Consider the following 25,738-nt stretch of genomic DNA (forward strand, 5'->3'; position numbering starts at 1 on the left):
ACAAACTCCTGCAAGACCATTTCAGGCTGGACATAAGGAAGAATTTCTTTACTGTCCGAGCCCCCAAGGTCTGGAACAGCCTGCCATTGGAGGTGGTTCAAGCACCTACATTGAACACCTTCAAGAGTAAATTGGATGCTTATCTTGCTGGGATCCTATGACCCCAGCTGACTTCCTGCCCTTTGGGCAGGGGGCTGGACTCGATGATCTCCCGAGGTCCCTTCCAGCCCTAATGTCTATGAAATCTATGAAATCTATGTTCTTTGGAGCCCATCCAGATAACCTAATTCCAAATTGGTATTTGGGAATGAAACGTCACTCTTCACTGAATAATGTACATTCAGAGGAATGTTAGTTTGGCAAAGTACTTTCATTGTTATGTTGCTTAGTAATCCAATTCCAATTCCAATTCCATGAAAACCAGTCCAACATCTTTGACAAGTATTAAATTAATTGACAGAAAGAATGGCAGATTTTCGTAGTTTTGTTGCCTTGTCTGCTTATAGCACTTTGACATATTCTTTGCCAACCTGAAGCTTACTTAATAAGGCTTAAAATGAACATAAGCAAGTGTTTCTAATATTGGAAGTAACTGACTTAAAAAACCCCACAACTTTAAATATCTGCTAAACAACTCTCTACAACTCTAACATCAATCTACAGCTTTATTTAGACACTAGCTAATTGCCTGTCATGAATGACAGATTTCAGGAAGTGTTTACATGACCTCCCTCCCTCGCCCCTTGCTTACCCCTCAGGGCCAGCCATGTAAAGTCTCCATCTGCCTCTGCTGCCTTGTCCTCCAGCCTCTGTTGTGGGGGCTCCCTCTCCATGCCCACCTCCACTTTGCAGCAGGGCTTCCCCCTGCCTCCCCTCTCCAGTCCCCTCCCTCCTCACCTTCTCCTTCTCCCTGTCGGCTGTTGTTGGGGCTGGGCAGTGGCGGGGGGGGGCACTGCCACCATAACCTCCTCCCCTCCCCGCTTCCCTCTCTTCCTTCCTTCCCTGCTGCCCAACAAAAGCTGCCACCATGACCCCTCCCTTTGCCTTCCCCCACCCCAGGCCCACACAGCCTCCCTCTCTCCCCATCACCTCCCACTCCCTGCCAGCAGTTGTTGGGGCCCCCTTCCCATTCCCCTCCTTCCCTCCCTGCCTGCCTCCCAGTCCTCAAAACAGCTGCCACCACGACTAGCCCCCACCCCCTCCTGCTCCCTTCTCCTCCCTCCCTCCTTGCCCATCCACCTCTCCCTCCTTCCTGGCTGTTCTGGGGGGTGTTGGGGACAGCCAGCAGGGGGGCACCACCACCTGTGACTACCCTCTTCCCCCTCTGGCAGGGAGGCATGGGGAAGCCCCACTGCTTGGGCAGCTGGGGTGTGTTCACCAATGCCACAAACTTCCCCAGCAGTGGCTCAAACTTCAGTCCATGCAACCTGGGCACATGCAGCCAATTGCCGCCCACCCTCTCAGCAGTGCATCCGCAATTGGCAAAAAGCATTAGAGACAGACAGACTAAACCCTTTATATATATATATATATATATAATAGATTTTATAAAAGGGAAATGAACTACCTGAAGTGCCTTCATAGATTCATAGTCATTAGGGCTGGAAGGGACCTCAGAAGATCATCGAGTCTAGCCCCCCACCCAAAGGCAGGAAGTCAGCTAGGCTCATAGGATCCCAGCAAGATAAGTATCCATTTTTTTTCTTGAAGGTGTTCAATGTAGGTGCTGGAACCACCTCTGATGGCAGGCTATTCCAGACCTTGGGGGGCTCGGACAGTAAAGAAATTCTTCCTTATGTCCAGCCTGAAATGGTCTTGCAGTAGTTTATAACCATTCAACCTCATCATCCCTTGGAGCACTCTGGTGAACAAATGTTCCCCCAGATACTGGTGGTCACCCCGATAAACTTATAGGTGGCTGTCAGATCACCCCTGAGCCTATGCTTTTCCAGGCTAAAGAGCCCCACGGCTCTCAGCCTGTCGTTGTAAGGTCTGTTTTCCTGACCTCTGATCATGTGCACGGCTCTTCTCTGGACTCTCTCAAGCTTCTCCACATCCTTTTTGAATTGTGGGGCCGAAAACTGGATGCAGTACTCCAGCTATGACCTCACCAAGGCTGAGCACAAGGAGAGAATGACATCCTGGGATTTGCTTAAGAAGCATCTATGGATGCAAGCCAGAGTTTTGGTCACTTTACTAGCCGAAGCATTGCAATGAAGGCTCATGTTCATTTTGTGGACAATGATGACCTCAAGTCTCTTTCTTCCATAGTGCTAGCCAGCATAGCACTGCTAAGCCTATAAGGATGCTGCAGGATTTTCCTCCCAACGTGGAGAGCCTTGCATTTTTTGGTGTTAAACACCAACAGGTTCTCATCTGCCCATTTGCTGAATCTGTCCAAGCCAGCTTGAATTGCCCTCCTGTCTTCAGGTGTGGATGCTTTACCCCAAAGTTTGGTGTCATCGGCAAACCTGGCCAGTCCACTTCTGCCTCCAATGTCCACATCGTTAATGAAGATGTTGAACAACATGTGTCCAAGGACAGAGCCTTGGGGAACTCCACTGGTCACAGGACACCAAGACGATTGACTTCCATCAATTACCACCCTCTGGGTGCAACCACAGAGCCAATTTCCCAGCCAGTGGATCGTGGTGGACCCAAGGCCACAATTGGCCAGTTTGGCCAAGAGGTGATCATGGGATACCAGATGAAGGCTTTTCTGTAGTCAAGATATATGACATAAATGTGTTCTCCCTTGTCCAGGTGATAGGTCACCTGGTCATAGAAGGAAATGAGATTGGTCAAGCAAGACCTACCCACAACAAACCCATGCTAGCTATCCCTCAGGATGTTGGTGTCAGCCAGTCCATTAAGGATGGCCTCTTTAATAAACTTTTTTAGGACCTTCCCCAGGATAGAGGTCAGGCTGATGGACCTATAGTTTGCCAGGTCCACTTTCTTCCCTTTTTTGAAGATATGCACCACATTGGCCTTCTTTCCGTCCTTGGGCACTACACCAAAGTGCCAGGAATTCTCAAAGATTCATGCTAGAGGCTGAGCTATGATGCTCACCAGCTCCTCCAGTACCCTGGGGTGTAGATTGTTAGGGCCAGCTGACTTGAAGGTATCCAGCCTCTCAAGGTGTTCCTTCACAAAGTCAGCATTGATGGAGGGCAGGGAATCTCCCTCACCTAGACCTCCCTGTCCCATAGTGGGCATGGGCATCCCATGGGACTGATGAAAGACCAACGCAAAGTACCCATTAATAGGTTGGCTTTTTCCTGGGCGTCAGTTGTCAGTTGTCCCATCTGGTTTATCTGGGGTCCATTGTTGCCCTTGCTTTTCCTCTGGCTCCCCACATATCTGAAAAAGGACTTTTTATTGTCCTTGATACTTGAAGCTAGTTGGAGTTGAGTGCAGCCTTGGCTTTTCTGGTTTGCTCCCTGCAGGATTGGACCAGTGAAGAATATTTCTCCTTGGAGGTGAATCCCATCCTCCATCCTTTGTAGGCCTTTCTTTTTAGCCTCAGGAGATCTGCTAGATAGATCCCTGGAGAGCCAGGGGGATGCTGTGCCCTCTTGTTGCCTTTCCTTTGAGATGGAATAGAATTAGCTTGTGCATTAAGAATTGCTCCCTTGAGGAGCAATCACCCTTCCTGAACTCCCTTCCCCCTGGGGTCATGTTCCCTTAGAGTCTCACTGATAAGCCTCCTGAGCTTATCAAAGTCAGCTTTCCTGAAGTCAAGGACTTCAGTGTTGCTGAATGACTTGCCAGATTTATGGCAGATGGTGAAGGTGATCAGCTCATGATCGCTGTCATCCAGCTTCCCATCGATCACTAGGTCACTGATTAGGTCATCTCCAGTAGCCAGTACCAGGTCGAGCAGCGCTTTACCTCTTGTTGGCCCATAGACTTCTTGAGTCAGTTAGAGGTCATCCACTCAAGATAGGAAGCTTTGCGACCGCTCGGATTTTGCTGAGTGATCCTCCCATGAGACGTCTTGGTAGTTGAAGTCACCCATGACAACCATGGTCCTGGAGCATGCAGCCTCGGCTAGTTCCTGGGCAAACTCCTGGTCAAGATCTTGACTTTTGGTGGAAGGTCTGTAGTAGACTCCCACCATTGTGTTCCCTGTGCCATGTTCCCTGAAATTTCTTCAGTCCAGGGAGAATGTCTGTCCCGTTTCAAACCAGTTCTGCCTAGTCAGGTCAGACTAACCTGCACAGATTGAATCATTTCAGACTTAGGCTTTTTGAATGTCCTTCCCTAGCTCCTATTTCCAAGTGCTTCACAGCTGGGCTTCCTCAAAGGGGTTGACTTTTTCTCTTAAAGGCACAGACCACCTTGTTACAGTGCTCTTAAACCTGCTGGTCCTTTAAATAGGTACTAAACAGTTCCAAAAATAGAACTGCCTTTTGTCACATTTTCTTACTTAGTTAATCCTAGCATAGTTGAACTGGCATGAATATAAATGTTTATGACTATCTTCTTTGCTGTATGCAAAACGTAGTTGATTGTTTGCAAACAGCTTGAGTAGTAACTTGTAATTCATTGCGCTATAAAGTGCTTGAGATACATCTGTCCAAAAAGTGCTGTATAAATGCCAATACAATTAGCTTTAAGATTTTTTTAGAGTAATGGAGATTCACTCTAATAAAAAACTGAAATACAGAATAGCAACTTACTGTGATTTTCATCCAAATAATATTTATATAGTTTCACTGAACAAGCAAGATCTTTAATTCACAGTACCAACTTGCCTTGATAACAATTTGAGATAAAACTGTAAAAGCAACAGAAACTTCAGTTTGGTAAATAACCAATTACAGCTGTTTCTGGATTTGTGAATATGAAAGCTCAATGGGATTTAATTTAATCCCTCACTGTGAACAGATGGGAAGATTGCATGTCTCTATGGAATACATCCCAGTTCGCACCACTTCTTCCAGTCTGAATTCTAATCAAGATTATACTCTGTCGGTTGGCAACAAAAATAACTAAAGGAGTTCCAACAGAATCACTTGAGATGTTTGGCTTTGTGACATGTTTCTGTGCAAATTCAGCTTACTTTTTGCCATATTGTACTTAAAATCACTTTACATGGAGTTGGTCACAAAGAAGGATTTTTCTAAGAATGCCCAATGGCACATTTTAATGAGCCTTCTAGTATTACTGTAGTTAAGAGTCTGTCAGCATTTTATTATAAACTCCTATTTGCAGGGATTTATAACTCAGCCAAATCTTTTACTCCAGGCTCAAAACTAACGAAATTGAAAATACAAGATCTAAGCTAAAAGCAATTTTTACTTTTTTCCCCTCCCTAAAATCATTTTTGTTACAGTGATTGAGTTGCTCTTCTGAGCAGGAAAATTCAGAAAAAGAGGAAACTTGTTTCATTTCAGGGAAAAAGATGAAATGATGCAGTTTTTTGTCCCCAAATAATTATAACAAGCAAATTAAGCCTTAATCCTAGAAACACTTACTTCGACATATGTATTAAATTTAATAATTAACTCTCATTGATTTGATTGTGAGGACTCACACTCTTAAACATGAAGCATATGTGCAAATGTTTGGAAAGGTTGGAGCCTTCATATTTACTATTAAAAGGCTATCATATAGGTTTCCTCATTTTCTCTTTTTCAATTCAGTGATTATTCAATTCAGAAAGGAGTTAACTGGGCCCTTAGTTATAGCAAAAGCTTTCTGTAGACCCAGATGCCAGTTATGCACCCTCATCAACACAGACTGTAACATCTTTGAACTGAACAACATGAAATATACCATCCTGTGTTCATGTACAGACTTCTCCACCAATATCATATAGATTGGCACCTGCTTCTATTGTTGTTTATATTGGCCAGATGGGGAAATATGTAAAAGGATGAATAGACACAGATTAGAGATCAGTTCTAGAAATACACTGCCTCTGGCAGAGCACTTTAACCTAAATGGACATTCCATCACTGATCACAGAGTAGCCATCCTTAAACCAAGAAACTTTAAAAACCAACTTGAATGCAAAACTTAGAACAAGATATCATCCACAGACTTCATTATACTAACCATGATCTCACAAGGGACCTCCATTTCTTATCCTATTACTTGGGCAAGCATCCGTCCAGGTGTTAGCTGCCCTGTTCAAGTCAACTGATCTAAGCAGCATTCCATACCCTTGTCTCTTGCCTTTCTATATAAAAGTAGTTCTTTCTACCTGTCATTTTATAATATTTGAAGTAGGTTGTTGCCTATGAAAGTTCTTACCTCTCTGAACCATTTTCATTTTTAAGATGTCACCCTTTATTATCCTCTGCCTAAAATAAAATATGTTTCTTAAGATTATTCTTTAGCTTCTTCAGTAATGTTGGCGTGTATTCCAGGAAACGTGCAAGACATAATGTTTTTTGTGTTATTGTTGGGAAAGAAGTTAGAGAGATGTTAGACGAGTCTTGGGGCAAAAGGTGACCTTCTTCATGTTTGTGGAAGATGGAAATACTGCCTAAGCTATATATCAGATAAAATTATGATTAGTGTTAGTTTCATATGTTAAAGGTACAACAGGGTGACATTTACACCATCTGATGACGTAGGTTGTTGACTATGGGTGTAAATAAGCATTTGTGCGTATGTCTACACATGCATTAATGTGCCATAATTATAGCACATTTAGTTTAGTATCTATAACAAGTACTAAACTAAATCTGCCATAATCAGTACTGTACATTAGCACTGGCACATGCCTTTAAAGTGACATTAATGAGCAGTAGACTAGCATGTTCTTTTCATGATGCACTAATGTGCAGTAAAATTAGTCTACTGTACCATTAGCATCTTGTGTATATGTGTAGCAAAACCCCCAGTTTTTCTTTTTTTTCTTTATTTTAAAATGCATTCTCTCCCCTTCCCCAACCATTTATGACTTTTTCTCACCCTCTATATTCCCTATAGATAAGTATAAGTAAGCTAATGTATAGGATAAGCTTTAAACATTTTTATTTTGGTAGAAAGTTTTTGGTTTTGAATATCCACTGCTTTATATTGTACTATTATTAGGTTTGTATTAATTTTACTGTTGTATATTGTATTATTATCATTTTTGTATTGATCTTTATTGTTTCATACAGATATTGTATGGATTAGGTCTGTGTTTGTAAGTGAACCAAAGACATGCCAAGTTTCCTTTTTATATGTCAAGCCTCCATCTTCTGTCCTCTGCCTGGGCATCCCATGTTGCAACAATATAAATCATTGTACCTCTCCCATGTAAATTGGTTCCCAGATGAATGAGTGTGATTGGGAATGATTGAAATACAATGGTAGCAGGCCTCTACTGAACGGCCTGTAATGTCTGGGCCATCACCTTGCATTGATTCATCCAGGAACCACGGACCTCACCCAGGAACAGAGACAAAACCAGCATTTGAAAGACAAAAGACCATGCAGAACCAGCAACTCTCATCATTACAGACACCTGAAATTGCACATCCTCGCATGAAGCACACATGCTCAGTATGCCGGGGCTGACCCTTGCCTGGGCATGCATCCTGTCACTAGGGTCACACAAGGTCTGCCCCTATAAAAAGGGGAAATGAAGACAGACCCAGTGGGACACTCTCCATCTGGACCAGCACCATGCCACACCACCTATCCACCCAGAGGCCCTGCCGGCGACCCCGCTCTGGACAACATCTACTGGACAAGGACCCCTTTCCAACCTGTATAGGTAGATATTACCTGCACACCTCCTCCTACAATTTGGACTCTCTCTCTCTCTCTCTCTCCTCCTGGACTTCAGTGGACTTCAGCCCCTGCACCAAGCCTCTGTAATCCCTGCTGCCATTGTGTGTGTGTGTGGGTGCAAGGGAACCAATTTGACATTGTGTCACCATCTCCCCTGTTCAATAAAACCACTGTCATTTCCAACCCCGAGTTGGGTCATGTTTTACTAAATCCCAGTCCCTTCCTTATCTTAAATTCCAGCCTCATTCTCTCTCTCCCTTAGCTCTAGTCCACCTCTGCTAATTTCCTAATCTCCTCCCAATTCCAGCTCCCCTTTTCTGCCACCTCTCAGCCTCCCCTGCTCCTACTGCCTTTTTCCTGTGACTTTCTGCTGCCTTCCTCTGCTTTCCTGCAGCCCTGCCACCTGGTCCTTTTCCTGTTATTTTCTGCTGTCTGTCTCTCTGTTTTCAGGTTTCCTCCACACCTTCTGTAATCCCGCCCCCTCCCCTGCAGCTTCCCAGCTCCTCTTAGCTGTCCTGCAGTTTTCTCCAGCTTCCAGCACCTACTGCTTTTCCCCCATGACTTTCTGCTGCCTTTCTCTGCTTTCACGCTGCCCTGCCACCTGCTGCTTTTCCTGTGATTTTCTGCTGTTTTCAGGCTTCCCTGGCACCTTCAGTAGTCATCCCCAGCCCCCTACCCCCCTCAGCTTCCCAGCTCCTTGTGGCTGTCCTACAGTTTTCTCCAGCAGCTGGAGCCTTTCTCTAGCTCCCAGCACCTACTGCCGCTCCCTGAAACTTCTCTAGCTGCCTCAGAGCCATCCTCTGCCTCCCCACATCCAGAGCCCCTCTTTAACACACACACTTTCCCTTAGTCCCATTTTCCCCCTCCCCATTTATGTTTTCAGCTCCCCTGCAGCTCTGGCTCCAGTCCCAGGCTCTGTGCTGGCATGCTTCCCTGTTCTGCAGACTTTGGGCATTGTCTTTTAATCAATTAAGATCAATTAACTTAAAGTTACCCCCGAGCCTCAGTTCTTCAGCCCAGGCCCTGCAGTCTACCAGTTCTAATCCCAATCCTGGTAATTTTAACTCCTTACACTTCTACTTTCTTACCTTAACCTTTCCGCAGGTATCCCAAGTACACCAAGCACATGCATACATACGTATCACAATACCCAACTTAGGAACTCACTTTTGTGTATGTGTAGGTGGGTGGTATGTGTGTAAATTAGTGAATAACAATACACATATGTGTGGTATATGAATTAGTAATCCACATATGTGTATTGAATGTGCAGGTGTCGGTAACTGGTAACTGATTCTGTCTAAATTTGGTGTGTGTAGCGTGTATGGGCTTAAACTGGTGATAGGTGTGCATGAACCTAAACTAATTATTTTGAACGTGTGTGCATCTGAGTTGCTAGTGTGAGTGGGGTGTGTGTGTGTGTGTGTGTATGAACAGGTGATATATATATGGCATTATGTCCATGATATATGAATTAGTGATCTGTGTCTAACTTCTGGGGTGTATAGTGTATGTGCTTGAATTGGTGATAGGTATGCATGTGCTTAGGCTGGTTTGGATGTGTATGTGCCTGAGCTGGTAGTGTGCATGTGTATGCACCTGATTGATTTGTGAGGTTGTATATGTGCAATTGTGTTACACCCTCCTGTCTAACAGCGCAATATTGAGATCCTGAGAGGTGGCCTGACCCGCAGGGCAACACATGCATCCAATGATACCTGACTCAGGTTCAGGCAGCTTAGTTTAAGTTTAAGCCTAAACTTAAATTGGGATTGCTGCATGCAAGAATTCACCAGTTACTGGGGGGAGGCACAAACAGCCAGAGGCAAGTAAGACTGCAGGGGGAGGAAATGGAGGCTGGCAGGTCTGGTGGGTCTGTTGTGGGGTTGGATCTACATGGGACTGCCTGGTCTGGGGAGGGAGTGAGATGGGAAAAAACTAGCTTGGTCAAGGTTTGATGTAAAAACAGTATAGCCCTAGGACTGTGGAGAGTAGCTGGGCTTTGCTAGACCTGAGCATGTCCTGTGAAACACATACAAACTTTCTTTATGCTGGGTTAACCCTCACTAGGTTTGTTCCACCCCATATCGACCATTATAAGTGTAATGTCTGTACCTGGCCTGAAAGTAACAACAACTGGATTATAACAAGTCATTAAATCAGCATTCAGTCCATGGTGTTCAGGGGCTAGTAAAGCTATGATGTTCCCAAACCTATCTTCTGAAGGATTTTGTAAATGACCCTTGAGTATAAGAATTCTGAAGTCAGAAATGGAGTGATTCTTCTGTGAAAAGTTTTCCCACTAGGTGCTTGGGTGTCTTTGTCCTTTGTCTTTTTTCAATGATTGTTCTTTCTGGGGTGTAGTGGTTGTTTCACCCATACATGTTCTGTGAGGCCATTTAGTGCATGAGTTATGCCACATTCTGTGAGAGATGTGTGCAAGAGTTGTGGATTCTGGTTATTTTATGTTTAGATTCTTTAGATTATTCAAACTGTGCAAAAAGGGAAACAAAATATCTTTATATAATATTAAAACAAGTTAGAGTAATGTATTACAGTATGAACACTGCATTCATAAAATTACACATACTGTAAACATACTGTAGCCATAGATGGGAAGGCGGAGAGAAGTGTTGCAGAAGGCTTTTTGGGTGCACCCAAGGTGAGTTAATATCTTTCTTTTCAAGTTTTATTATATACAGAGTCAGTAGATTTAATTATGTTTGGACAACAGTAAGTTGAGCTCACTTCACTAAGATAAATTCCATATCATCTGATAGGAATAGATAGAGACAGTAAGGGAATCTCTATAGAGACTAAATGAGTTACAGTTACTTTGGTGAAGGCTTCAATTCATGCCCTTCCTGGGTGATATTTCCAGTGCTGCTTATCCATAAGTAAAAATATATCTAAAGACCTCCTAAAGATACATATGTATGTTTAAGAATGACTGTAAATTCTTCATCCTGTAAGAGGCCCTCATAGTAATGAATTTACTTTTGGAATAATTCAGTCTCTAAAGTGCTATCTTTCTTTGAACAGCATTTTTAGACAGATAGAAAATATATGGGAATCCTTAGAGATTCTAAATAAACAATGAAACAACTTTTAAGTTAAGGAGTTGAAGCAGAATAATGCTTGCCTGATTTGACATGCCTTGTCATACTTCCAAAATAAACCACTCATTGTTACTGGTTAAAAATCTCCTTTTCACAACATTGATTTATAAATAAATAAGCAAAAGGTAGTGTTAACTACAGTGCAGGTATGGTAACATCAATATACAATACGTATAGGCAAACTAAACACAGAATTCTGTCCTCTGATGAACATGGCAAATACTCATCCTCAATGTTCTGCTCACCCAACAGAAATGTTCTTGATCAGGGAAAACAAAGCATTGAATCCAAAAATTTGTATTTGGGACCTAAGGGGTTTTTCCCTCCCTACCATTGCAATCACCTGTTCATGTGGTATATTATGTAGTTCTTGGTTTACATCATGGAAAATTATATCTCTATGAAAAAAAAATATGGAGCTTGTTTTTAAAAACATCTCCCTCTCTATACGTTTACATTCATTTTTAGAATATATATGATTAAATATGAAACTATGCTGTACAAAATGTGGATATCAACTTTAATACACATTAAACCTAGAGTGAGAGGAAAGAAAAAAATAAAGAAATGCTAGGTTTGTTTTACACCAAAGGTGCTTGAACTTTTGGCCCCTTGGTTGAAGTAGCTCAGGGCTGGTCCATGGGCTGGATCTAGCATTGCATTGGTCTGTCAGTATGACCCCTTCATCTGGGTCTGGTCCCAGAGTGACCCTGTGTGTGGAATCTGCTTTCAGGGATCCCTACAGGCTGGATGACACAGCCACGTGGGCTGGAGGATGAGCACCACTGGTTTATACCACTTTGTCTCCATGTTTGAATATGCACTATTTGCAAGATCATTTATGTGGAAACTCCATCCATAGTTAATTATGGAATACACGTAGGACAATATTTAAACAAACAAAAAAACTATGAGTATACTGTTTTAAAGTTTTCAAGTAGCTACCCCCTCCCCTCACCTTATTTTAATAGAAGTCAGGCATTAGTCTTATTTCTGAATACTTTTAAGTAGGTCTAGAGAGTGATATTAACCAAAGTGGAATAAGCTAAAAAGCCATTGCAGCTAGGGGACAATTTTTCTGCTATTATCACTGTTGTGCTTCAGCAGTATTCTGGAGTAGTTGCCTTATGTACTTCATTTTTAATTGCTATTCAGTCTCTCCGTTTCCTGACAAAGGTGAGTCTGACTGTTGCATTAGGAAACTTACTAAAACCACCAAATCATTTCAGTTAAGCCAGTAACAGCTGCCATAGTTGCCACTCTCATCTGATTTATTTTGGTGATCTAAGGGACCAGGTTCCACCTCTCTCTGCAAAATAACCTATCTTTACTGCATTTTATTTATTTTCCTCTAATTTCTAAAGTTCTTTTAATCAAGAAATGTGGCAACTCTAACTTGAATTTTCAGTCTCAGACATCATTGTTTAGAGATGTACAAATTTATGTAACATCAAGATCCTTTTAATCTGTTACAGATATGGGCTTCAGATGGGGTCAGAGCCCTTTCTGGAGTCCCACCTGCTCTTATTAATTATTCATATCTTAATAAGCCTGATTGGGTTTCCATACAATCGTACATGATTTCCATTTTAAAAGAGTATGTTCTCTATCTGCTGTTAGCTGAAAGAGAATTTTATCAAGTGACTTATTTAAGAAAAATAAAGACATTTTTTGAAAATAATATTTCTCCTTTTTGTTTTATTTTTGTTTTTCTTATATTTATTTTTTTACCTTTAGATTTGGTCATCCTTATTTTGGATAATACACATTTGACTATCTGAGCTGCTTGTGCTGAGAAGGGGTTTAAAGAGATTACTCTTTTCTTGTCAAGTGACATTGTAAATGAATGTAAGCTGCTGGGCTTCTTTGCCACTGATGAGACTGAAAAAAGCAAACAAGGAGCCACTAGAATAGGCCGACTGGACACAGTACATTAAAGAAGCTAGATCTGATTATCAGTGGGATACCAATTTGTCTTTTGGGCTGTAGCACCTGCTACTAATTGGTGTGAAGAGCTCAGTGGTCACTGTGTGCTTTAGCTCACTCAGCTCTCTCCAGTATTGCTGCGAGAGCAGTAAAACTAATTGCTGTTGCTTCAATGCCACTGATTCAACATGCTGAGCTAATAGCTACAGATAGAGGGCAGACAAATTCCTAGTAGGAGTACACAGCTAGTTGCTTGTGATAACTAAAGCAGCTGGAATGCATAGCAGAACGTGGAGAATGATTGTGCTTTCTGGTCTAATATGATAAGGTATTTGTTGCTCATATTACTATTATTTTGGGTATTATTATGCTAAATTGTTTATGTTTCAAAGAAACTGGAGTAACTTTACGTTTTTGCACTGTTTATGTTGAAACTAGATAGTGAAAATAGGTTGTTCTGCAAAAGATGCTCAGTAAACAGGCTTGGCAGGGAAACTTACTGCATATCCCTAAGCTGGCTAAGCATGAAACTTTAAACTGCTAAGTAAGTTATTTTTTTTCTTAAAATTAAAGCCAAGAGCTAAACTGTCCTAAAACAGTTGCTTTCTCATGCAGTGAGGAGTGAGTGTGTGCATGTGCACATGTGTGTATACACAATATATGCCAAATAAATCATCTTTCAATTTATATATAGAAGCAAAGAGAAATTATTAAAATATATATCTTGTTTTTAAAATAAAACATATATCTGAGGACATATACTGTCTCTCTGCTGGAACTTAGTCTTCTGCCTTTGATGTACATATTGTTCTCCCCTACTCTCTCCCCTGCTGCCCCCTTAAGCTTCTGCATTCAGACACTTATTGGCTCTTCATGTTTTATTTCTTATCAGTTCCTGTTGCACTGTAAGCTATTCTGTATATGCCCCCTTAAAAAGTATTGTAAGTGTAGCCTTCAATATTGATTTAGATGTTTGTCTTTTGATGAGACAATTAGTTGTTAAGGAGACTAGGAAGAAACAGCATTTTATTTTGTTCATTTTTGCAGGTTTCAGAAATACTATTTGATTAATTGTATGCTTGTACATACATACTTTGTGGTGTTATTTTTAAAAGTCTGCACAGTAATAACTACAGGTTGTGAAATAATGCGAAGTAGCTAAGTGATGGCTTGTTTCAGAACTCAGTATATTTTACTTACAGAATGTAATTATGAAGATAGTACTTAAAATGTCATTATGCAATTATGTATAAAGTTTCACCAATGGATAGTAAGGGGGATAGAGAGCGTTGGTAAATAATATCCACTAAAATTAATGTGATACTTTGTTTATATACTGAAATATTTATTAATGTATTCAAAATTTTCCATGTTGAATGCAACCAATGCTTATAAAATGATTATATTTATAATGTATTAGTATATATAAGAATTTTTTTACAAAAGGATAATATGTTCAACCTGTAAAAAGCTAACTCTAAGTCTACCCTTCACTGCTTGTTTTAAAGTGAGCTAATTGTCAAATCTGGTAAGTTAAATATGGCAGGTTTGTACTTGCTGCTTTCTGTGAATGAAGGAGAACAAACAGCTTAACTAGAAATGGTTTATGTAGAATCTTGAAAGTCTAAATGTTGAATTAAAGAGGCTTATATGTAATACATTTATGGCTACTCTGATCTGAATGAAACTGTCTTTCTTTTCTTCTATGTATAAAAAAATTGAGAAGGCAGAAGATTGCATGGCAACATGTTACTTGATGCTTTTATCTGTTTGTGCTAGTACTCAAGTTTCAGCAACACAATCCACCTAGCTTTGGAGGCATGGCCCTATGAAATAAGTCTGCAGTTTAATGAGAGCATTGTTCTGCTTAACGATGAAGTGTTCTTCTCTAAGTTGTTGTAATAAGGTGCTGAGTCAAGAATGTTAGCCCCAATTACTGTTTCACAAGTTACCTTTGAATGGTGAATGTGCAAGCTGTACCAAGTTTTGGAGCTTGATATCTGTTTTATGGTTATCTACTTGTCCTAAATCACTGGTTGGAATAATTGTATTGTCATCTTGTGTCATTTTTGCTCAGGTGTAATAGCTTTGTCAAAAAGCAAATGCCTATAAAATTGTGATGTAAAGCTTTTTAATAGCCTTGGTTAAAAAAAGGGTGTTTTACTAGTGGGACTGTGTTGTCTGCCAGCAATATCTGTACTGGATACAAAAAATAACCAATTCATCTTAAATGACTGAAATTAAGGTTAAATGTCTATACTCAACATTGTTACTGATTTTTTTCCTGTTGTATTTGGACACAGTAAGGTTGTATATTGAGTTTATTAGGAACTGGTATTATGCTTCTGTACTTCATCACATCAAACCCGTTTTGGAACTCTGTTCTACAATTTTAAAATCAGGTGCTGTCATTTTGAGTTATTTAATACAATTCAAACAAGGTAACTAATATGACTACTATTTCTTCAGTATCTAAGAAGGAAAAGAAAACACGATGCTTATGCATGAAAGTAGGCATGGGTCTGTGGGTTTTTATAACTATTTTTCTTGGAATTTCAAGATGCTAAGGCTATAGAGACATCTTCTGTAGAAGCAGTGTGGACCTCTTTCTTGGATCTCTTGAACATATTTTGACAACCCTTGAAGCATCAAGGCGTTGCCCTGCTTTACCTGTAGCAGGTAGGGTGCTATGCTTTGGCTGTGTGACAGGCTGCTTATGTAATTTTAGTAATAGGTTAGACAAGGATTTTCTGGGATGGGTTCAATACAGATGACTCTGCGTCTGGCAGGGGGTTGGATTTAGTTGACCTCTCAAATTACCTTTCAGACCTATTCTTTCTAGATTTCTAACCAGATTTCTAGTAAGGCTGTGCGAAACGGCATTGTTCCATTTTGACCTGCATTTTGATGGAACAGCAATTCGTTTCAAATTTTGTTTCGACTTGAAAGCACTGTTCTGTTCTGTTTTGTTGAAATGTTTTCTCTGTTTTGACGTTTTGCCCATAGGCTATAATGGGGAAGCACAAAACAGCCTATAACTTTGATATTTCTGACCTGATTTGGATGAAACTTGCAGGAGTAGTAGCCCCTTCTGAGGGCATAAAGCCTGCAAAGTTTCACAGCCACAGATGCAGGGATTTTGGAGAAACTGCACCTCAAACTGCAGACGAGGAAAACTCCTGACATGGGTGACACTATGTGTGTTACTGTGCAGCAGGGTGGAATCTGCCTACATGCTAGCCCCTGCTTAGGCCACAATACCTGCCAGCTGTCAAGGAGATAGATGTAGGGGAAGTCTGGGTTCTGGGGCCCTGTACCCCTATCTGTCGACAGGTAAAACTCATGACATGGGTGCTTGTGCAACTGACTGTCTGAGAGCAGAGAGGGGTGAAAACTGCTAGCATGCTAGTTCCTGCTGTGGCCACAAAGCCTGCCAGCTGTCAACGAGATCTGTGCAGGGAGGTTCTGAGGCCTTGCACCGCTGACTGTTAACAGGCAAAACTCCTGTCATGGGTGTTTCTGCAACTGTGTCTGTCTTAGGGCATGGGTGTGTGTGTAGGGGGGGTGGAACTACTGTAGGCCTGGCTGCTAGGCCCTGCTGTGGCTATGAAGCCTGCCAGCTGCATTTCAGGGTGCAGGGGAGTGAAAAAAGCTACTGCAGGCCTGCTAGGCCTTGCTGCGGCCACGAAGCCTGCCAGCTGTCAAGGAGACAGGTGCAGGGGGAGTCTGGGTTCTGGGTCCCTGCACCTCTGACCACAGGCAGGCATGACGTGGGTGGGTGACACTGTGTGACAGCCTTGGCCTGGTCCACCACTGTAAATGACAGCAGGTAAAAATAACATAGGAGGCTCAGCACCAATAACACCAGCAGCTGAGGTAGGCAAACTGAACTGTCAGGCCTAACTGTGTGTTAGGTGCGCCCTCACTGTGTGTATATGTGTGTTTGTTTAGGTGCGCCCTTCCTGGTGCTGGGGCCTCTGCACAACATGACAGTGTGCCCCACTGAGGTCTCCCCCTCCCCTACATTGGTTCAGTCCACCAATGTAAAAGGCACTAGGTAAAAATAACATTGCTGACTCATCAGTCAGCACCAGCAGCATCTAAGGTAGCCAAACTGAACTGCCACAGAGCCTTTCTCTTTATAAAGGAATTGACAGCAAAAAGTAAAGATGTTGTGTTGGATATATGTTACTCAGGTGTGATGGCTTATCTTGTGTTTTTATGTTTATATGGTTATTATGAAAAAAACCTGAATAGTTAGAGAAATATATCTTAGGAAGCTTTCAGGTTGAAAAACCCTTTGTCAGGCTGAGGAAGCACCTGCAGTTGATACGTCTGCTGGTCCTGGATGGAAGGAACAGTAAAGAAGCCAGAGACTGGCCTGGCACACAATGCAGGCAAGAAAGCCAGTCAGTGAAAATGGAAATGGAGGTCTCAGGGAGTGAAGGACAGGATGGGGTGGGGAGGAAAGGAGGATGTAGCAGTGCAGGTAAAAGTGCAGAGGTGTGTGGGGTGCCAGATATCCAGCAGGTTGCAGCGTGCCAGAATTCCACTGTGTATACTGAGTCCATGAGTTTCTGTACCTACTACCTAGGAGGCTGATGAAGTGCAGTGCATAGGCTCAGCTCTGAAAAGTGGTTTGTACATTCAAATAAGCATCTAACCTCATCACCAGAACTGAAGCCAACTTCCTACAGCTCAAAACACAAAACCTGCTAACTATCTCTAGTACCCCCACAAACTGCGTACCAGAATCTGTCAAAGCCAACAAAATCCAACTACCTGTGGGGGCACATTCCTCACCAAAAAAACACTCTGCCTCCAGTCTCTCAGGCCTGATCTTGAGATGACACAAATTACAAACCACTTTTCACAGCCGGGCCTATGAACTTCACTTCTTCAGCCTCCTAGGTACAGAAACTCATCAACTCAATATACACAGTGGAATTCTGATACACTGCAACCTACCAGACATCTGACTTCCCGGGCACCTCTGCACTTTTGCCTGCACTACTACATCCCACTCCTGCCCTCCCCCCCCAACCCCCATCCTGTCCCTCACCCCCTGATGCCTCCATTTCCATTTTCACTGACCGGCTTTCTTGCCTGCATTGTGTGCCAGGCCAGCCTCTGGCTTCTTTACTATTCCTTTCATCTAGGACCAAGAGAAGCACCAAATGCAGGTGCTTCCTCAGCCTGACAGAGTTTTTCAATGCAAAAGCTGGCATCCCAGGCACCTAACCTGAGCTCACCTGGAGCCTCACAACTCCACTGCAACCAGCAAGGTGCAGACCTGTCAAAGACATGACAGGTATGGGCTTTCCCCAGCCAGGACTGCATGCATTTGTGCATGCGTTAGCTAGAGGTTATGGCACCTCCTACCCACCTTCACCATGGGTTCATTGGTTCTGACATTTACAGAGCTGCCACACTGCCAGCAGTCCCACCAGGCCTCCCTACCCTGCCAGGGTGCAGTTTTAGGGGTCATGCCCAGGACCTGGGGCCTCCTCCTTCCCCATAGCCCCAGGCCATACCTCCAAGTTAGTCCTGGCAGGGGAGCGAGCTCAGCAGAGACATGTTCTTCCCCTGCTGGCTGGTGATGCAGTGAGTGCCCCCTCCAGCTGAGAGCAGGGCATTAACTAATTTTTTAAAAATGAAAAAAAGGAGGCGTGGATGGAGTGAGGAAGGTGGCATTCAGTCCGTCTGCATCTGGAGCTTGGGGGACCCCAGCAGTGTGAAATTCACCTTCAGGAACACCTGCTGTTCCAACAAGACAGGATCCAAGCAGGTGCAGTGGGGTGTCACTACATCCCCAGCGATGCTGAACACCCTTTCATTCAGAACACTGGTTGGTGGACAGAATGTGCTCATGGGCAACTGAGGCCAGATCCAGCCACATCTGGCTGCAGCTTGCCTAGTAGGCCAAGGGGTCACACAGCAGTGGCTCCATGTCCTCAGCAAGATAGGAAGCCACCAAGGCGTGAGTGCTACCTGCCTGATGATGGCATCTGGTGGCTCTGGACCCCACCATAGAAGCCATGCCCTTATCCCATATTAGCAGCCCCTGTGGTAGAGGACAAGACTGTCTGGTGGATGGCATGCTAGCATAGGACAGTGGAGCCCCCTGTTCCATGTCCCCCTACCTCCACTGTTCTGCCACCTTGACTTGTTTTTACCAGTGCCTCTGTCCACTGACTCAGTGTTTGGCTGTTGCACACAGTACCCTTCACCCTTGGGTCACACATGGTGGCCAGCATGTGCACTATATTGGACTGGAAGGGATCAAGACATTTCCTGAGGCCCTCCTTCAGCTGCCTCACTAGTGCCTGCATGTCTGGTGACAGAGACTTGCCCAAGCCAGGAACATTGATCCCCTGGAAGCTCTCAATTTGGCTCTGAAGTTCCCTTATTATGGGAATCAGCTGGCTAAGGAGGGCATCAGCAGTGCTGAGGCTCTTGGTGGCCTCAAGGAAGGGCTGGAGGACCACCAAGATCTGGGAGATGGTATCCCACTTGGCCTTGCTCAGGAAGATCAGGATCAGTGGTCCTCTGAACAAAGCTATCTCATGGATGGCCTTCTGTTGCTCCACCAGCCTCTTGAGCATCAGGTATGTGGAGTTCCACTGAGTTTCCACATCCTGCATGATTTTGTGCTGTGGGATGTTCAGCTCTTTTTGTCTATCCTGCAGCATCTTGCTCCCCTGATGTTCTGGTGGAAGTAGCCTGCCAAATTCCTGCAGTTTGAAATTAGCTTGCTGGTGGTGCTGGCACTGTCACCGGCAGCCCTGTCCCCATTCAAGGCATCCCTGACAACAAGGTGCAACTTGTGTGCCACACAGCAGATGCCAACAAAATTAGTATCATGGACCACCTTGACCATATTGGCCCCATTGTTGGTGACCATGAACCCCTGGGTGAACTTGTCCTGCCCAGTGAGCCACCCCTGCACCAAGCATTTCATGGCCCCCATTATCTCTGTTGCCGTATGGGACTCGTCCATCAGCTCAGCTTGAAGGAGAGCCTGCCAATGGCCTGACTGGTCACACCAGTGCCCTGTGAGGGAGAGGTAGGCATGATCTCCACCCTGGCTGCTCCAGATGTCCAAGGTGAAGGGTAAGGCCACCTGCAGACCTGCCTTACACAGCTCGTCCCTTAAGTACTCCCTGCATGCCTCATACAGGGATGGTACCACTGTCCTAATGCAGGTGGTTCATGTGAGCACTTGGTATGGTGGGGCCACAAGTGCCATGAGCTGCCTGAGCCCTGGCTGCTCAACTAGGGAGAATGGCTGGCCATCAACAGCAAGCATCTCCCCAATGCCCTAGGTGAGTTCACTCACCTTTGGAATGCATCCCCCTTTCTCTTCACCTTTCCCCCACTGTTCCAGGGTGGCCTGCCTCTGCTTTGAGGGAACAGAGGCTTTGGACCAAGAGGGGGACTTCCCTTTGGGCATGCTCATGCTGGTGCCAGACTGAGAAGGAGCAAAGGCAAGGGGGTGATGCCTGTGGAGATGCATTAGAATCCCAGTACTGCTCACGTGTTTTGTTCCCTTGCCTCATCTGGTTTTGGCTTGGCAGTGCAGGCAGATATCATAGGTGGGATCATCTGCCAGATCAAAATAATCCCAGACCACACTACCCACTCACTGTGGATGATGCTGCACTTGCCTCCTCCTCAGCAAGCAGCGGCACAGCAAATGGAGAAGCAGACTCAGCTGAGCTGCTTGCCTCCACCTGTACATCAACCTCCTCCAAAGTGCCTTCTGGGTAAGGAGACCTGACTCCAGGGTAAACTCGAGGGGTGTCAAGCACAAACTCAGCTGATTTCCCCTCCTCCCCCAGAATTTCCCTTGCTAGGGCACTGAGATCCAGATTCAGCATCAGCTCTTCCTCTGGCACTGGATGGCTCAGCATGGGACATGGAATGGGGCTGGAGGAGACTGATGCTGGTGCTGGTGTTGCTGCACCTGCTTGTTGTTGCTATCATGGTGGGGGGGGTGCATTATGTCTGGTGCGCATGGCGGGGATGCAGTGTCAGGCACAGGAAGTGGCACTGGCACTGCTCCCCTCTCCTTGCTGCTTGTAGCAGCCTCATCCCTTTTAGCTGGAGAAAAGAGGCTGCATCTTCAGTTTGGTGGCAGGGGGGAACTTACATCTCTCCCTCTAACCCCCTCTTCCACCCCTCCCTGAAAGCTGACTACTGTGACCACTTACCTTTCCACCGTGCTTCATGGTGTGTTTCATGTCTTCCTTTTCCACAAATATATAAATGTATTTGTGTTCCTATATAATTTTTTAAAAATGTAGGTGTCTGGTGTAAAGAAGAAATGTTAAACAAAACAGCAACTATATGGCTTAGCTCCTGTATAAATTCAAAAGTGTGGGTGAAAGAGTGTAGGTAGGTGTGTGGTACAAAGAAGAAATGTATAAAAGCAAATAGAAATATGGCTTTTTCCCTATATAAATTCTATAACGTATGCTGCAAGGCTTTAAATGTATATAAATAAATGTATTTTGCTTCCTATATGAATTAAATTCTACAGTAATCCTATCAAATATAATTATTGATTCATTCTTTTGAGTTCTATGAATATAATAAAAAACCCTGGAAGAAAAAGGTATTCTGAATCTGAAATCCCTCGTGCTACCAAGTAGGGAATCCCTTAGAAGATCAGTGCTGCTAGCCATAATTGTCTGATGCTGAACTGCTGGAACACATCTCGCTAACTGACATCAAGGCAGAAAGCAGGGCAGTTCAAACAATGCTGCCTTTTTATGTAGTTTTTCTATCCCTCCCCCAGAGCACTGGGATTGGAAGGGACCTTAGGGAAGGATGACAGTTACTGGCCAGCTACGCAGTGAATAATGAGAGCACACCTTCCCCCTCTTTCCCCCTCCCTTTCCTTACCTTAGTTTCTGTTTCCCTGCAGGGAAGCCCAGCTTGAGCTTTGAAACTCAAAACGTTTCAAAAATTTCAAAACATTTCAACTTCCCTCATTTCATTTCAAGGCTGTTTAGAAGCTCTCTGTTTCATTGTGATTTCACCGTTTTGAGCTCAAAATGAGTTGAAACAGTGTTGAAATGAAACTGCTGGCGAAATTTTTAGCTAGTTGTCAACATGAATTCATCTAAACTTTATTATTTAACAAATATATTAAAATATAACCCAGTATTAGTAGTTGTAAGCACTAATCAGAGAGTTGTACCCATTGATACAAACACTATATACACCCTGGCTAAGAGTTTTCAAAAGAGCTGATATTATATTAATACTTCATGAGATTTCTGGTTCATTCCCTGAAGCGTCTTTTGAAACTTCCAATATTTTAACGAAAGATGGTCCCTGACAAAAAGACCTTTGTATCTGAGTACAATATGGATGGCAAGTGAAAGCAAACAGATGGGGACGCAAGGCAACAGTGAGTTATGATTACTGTAACTTTTATTAACAACAGTATTTTCCCCCCTGCCATAACAAACTACAATACCTGGTTTGGCTGGTCTCAAATTTGTTTTATCCCAGATCTGAATTGCATGACTTCCCAAAATGAATTTCTGTGGAGGGCTTTGATACCACATCCCCTTCCATATGAGATATTAGAAAATTTTTGAATTTCCCAGTGTATGAACTTGGATAGACAATATAATAGAAGCATAATTATGTGACGGCTACTCAGGACACCGACTAAATTTTAGCCTTTGAAGGAAGCAATGTTGAGACTTCTGTTATCTTTGTGGTTTTTTTCTAGCTAGTTTAAAATCACAGTTCTAGTGTGAATGGACACTTAGTGAATGTGAAAGGAAGACTGTTTATCAGTCAACAGTTGTATGTGTTAAGAACAACTACTGTACAAAATTATCCTATCAAATTCACATAGATTTCATAGACATTAGAAGCTGGAAGGGACCTCGTGAGATCATCGGGTTCAGCCCCCTCACCGTAGGCAGGAAGTCAGCTGGGATCAAGTGACCCCAGCAAGAAATATATCCACCTATTTTTTGAAATAGTCCAGAGTAGGTGCTTGCACCACCTCTGGGGGAAGTTTGTTTCAGACCTTGGACACGCACACTGTAAAGAACATTTTTCTTATATCTAATCTCAATTGGCCTTCATGGAGTTTATGGCCATTATCCTTTGTGTAGCTCTGGTGAACAGGTGTTCTCTCAGGTCCTGATGTACCCTCTTATGTAATTGTAGACTGCCACCAAGTGCCCCCTGATCCTTCTGTTCTCCAGACTGAAGAGTCCCAAGTCCCTCAGCTTCTCTTCGTATGGACTTCCCTGTAGGCTTTAGATTGTATGAGTGGCTCTCCTCTGGACTCTCTCAAGCTTCTCCACATCCTTCCTGAAGTGGGGGGTCCAATACTGGACACAGTACTCTACCTGCTGTCTCACCAGGGCTGAGTAAAGTGGGAGGATGACTTCCCTAGTTTTGCTTGAGATGCATCGGTGGATGCACACCAGAGTTAGGTTAGCTTTGCCAGCCACAGCATCACATTGGTGGCTCATATTCATCTTGTGGTCAAGATATCACAATTTGATATCATAGTTTCACAAATTTATCCTATCAAATTCACATTAATATGACCAGCATCATCCCATAGACATACATTTTTGCCCTCATTCTGCGCTTTCCTGATTTTTCAGTTCAGGTTCCCCAGTGGAGAGTAGTTAAATGACTGGGCCTTTTCTATTTCTTTTCAGAGGCCACTAGTTGGACCAAATATTATGCTGGCTTCATTTGATAAATAAGTAGTTTCTACCAGTTAGACAGAAAGAAATTAATCTGTTAGGTTTCATTACTTCAAACCAGAACAAAGCGTAGGTTTCCAAGAACAAATATCTCAGCCTTTTCTTTATTAACATGAAAAAAAATCATTGATTTTTGTTGTTGTTGTTGTTTTTGTTTTTTTTAATGCTCAGGTTAAGTCTCTGGCAGTTTATTCAAAAGCATGATTCTGATACAAAGTGGATTTTTTTCATATATACTATTTCCCCTCCCCCTTCAGAAATCACATTCTTATTTTGAATATTGCCAACCCTGTGGCTTTGCAGCCATTATGGATTATTTTTGGCTTTTAACTGCTTCTACTTAACAGTTATTTTGGGTCTTAAATGACCTTATGCAGCTTTGTGTTGGAAAGAGGGTGGGAGGGAATGTTTCTATTGCTGTGTAAAATGATCTTACAACTTCAGTGCTATAACTGGGATATGCTTTTTCTCTTATTCTTCATGCCAAAAGACTTAAAAAAACAACAGGAACATTTATTTTCATAAGTACTTTTTCTACTCAAATTAAATTTACTGGGGGCTGAAGCAGAGGGTAACAAATACCTGCAGGTTTCCTGGAGTATTCAAATTTGGGGAGGAGATTTTAGGTTGAACTTTATTTTCATTGTGGTGGTAACTCCCAAAGCCAGATACCGTGAATAGGGTGAGTTGGAACTTTGGGAGTCCACATTCTGTATGATTTAGAGAATTAGTCTGTTCTTGGAGGACTACTTAGATCACTGATTGCTCATGGGACTTAAAACCAGTTTAAATATGGCCTCTGTTCATATGCAATGCTGTTGGCAACCCCATAAGAGTTTATATCTTAAGCTATAGAAAAAAACCCAAAAAAGTTATATCACTTTTAAAACAGAAGTTAGGAGTTCCAACATGTCAGGTAACATGTAGTAACTATATAGCATGTCTCCAATCCATCCTATGATTAATGAAAGTTAAACCAGGGCAGTGTGTTTCTAAATGTATGGATGTACATTTGGACTGTGTCTAAAATTAAATTTCAGCACATAAAATTGCCACTGAATGTGAAAGCTAAATCAATTCTCTCACATTCAGATGGAACATCTCTGATTCAAGATAGTAGATGGAGAGCAGGGTAAACTAATGTGTAGGTAGTGTTGTATTGTGGTTGACTGAGCTTTATCGTAGGCATAAACCAAAGACCTAGCTTCTGTTGCTGTTATTTTAACATCTGTTTATAAATGGTACATAATAGGGCTGTGCAAAGCTTCAGTAGCTGATTTGATTTGGAGGAGATTTGGTTAAATTCAGGGACCGAATCTCTGAATCTGAATCAAATTGGCAGAATAAGTAAAATCTTTGAATTGATCTGAAGCATCCAAATTGATTTGGGAGATTTGGAAATAGACTAAACTGGCAGTTGAAAGCTGTCTCCAGCTCACAAGTCTATTGGGGTTGGGAGAGGGGGAGGGAAGGGGATGAGGTAAGGAGGGATTGGGGCTGGGACAAGCTGCCCAGATGGGGCAGGGGGTGTGTGATGGGGGCAGGGGCGCCTGGGATGCAGGCACAGCACTGCTGAGACCGGGGACTCTGCCCTGCTGCCACTTGCCTAGCTGGGGTGGGAGCGGGGGAGGGATGTGGGCATGGCTTACTCCAGGTGGAAGGGGGCAAGGGGCAGCAAGGCAGAGCCCCTGCTCCCAGCACTGTTGCACTCACATTCCGCATTTTCTGTGCTGGCTGGCAAGCAGCCACGGGGCAGAGCCCCCACCCAGAGTGCTGATGTGGGTACGGTAGTGCTGGAAGCAGGAGCTATGTCCTGCTGTTGCCCAGAGCGAGCCACACCTGCATCGTATCCGCTCTCCCACACCAACTGGGCAAGCAGCAACATGGCAGAGCCCCCGTGGCTCCCCCCATCAGGGCAGAGGGAGGCACAGCCAGAGAAGCCACGGAAGAAGTCCCCATTGCTACCCTTCCCAGCCCAATCCCTGGTCCAGCCCAAGCCTGGCACTTAAAAAACAAAAAAAAGAAAAAAAATCAAACTAGGGGCTAGAAAAATGAGTTGGTTCAATTCCCCAGCCCCTGGTTCAAATCACCTGGGAACTGGGGTGGCTCTATGTGCCAGCCAGAACTTGGCAGCTCTTAGCCCCAGCTCCCATCTCCCAGACAGCATGCTGCCAAGCAGTGCTGCACCCATGCCATGGGGCA

At 43.4% G+C, this 25,738-nt stretch overlaps 1 protein-coding gene across 2 annotated transcripts in view; it reads left to right on the forward strand.

The window, feature by feature from the left end:
- The window catches only part of PCDH15 (protocadherin related 15), a 1,613,120-nt gene that overhangs the window by 728,846 nt on the left and 858,536 nt on the right, over positions 1-25,738 (forward strand). The window contains exon 1 of one of the 2 annotated variants that reach the window (XM_090057185.1): positions 13,038-13,113. The exons of the other annotated variant lie outside the window; for it this stretch is intronic. The gene's annotated coding sequence lies outside the window, so the exon portion shown is untranslated. Of the gene's footprint in view, positions 1-13,037; positions 13,114-25,738 lie in introns of those variants that run through there. 2 annotated transcript variants of the gene reach the window in all.

The sequence above is a fragment of the Crocodylus siamensis genome, chromosome 7, assembly GCF_052110815.1.
Source record: "Crocodylus siamensis isolate JL-2025a chromosome 7, ASM5211081v1, whole genome shotgun sequence".
In the NCBI taxonomy this organism is placed as follows: Eukaryota; Metazoa; Chordata; order Crocodylia; family Crocodylidae; genus Crocodylus; species Crocodylus siamensis.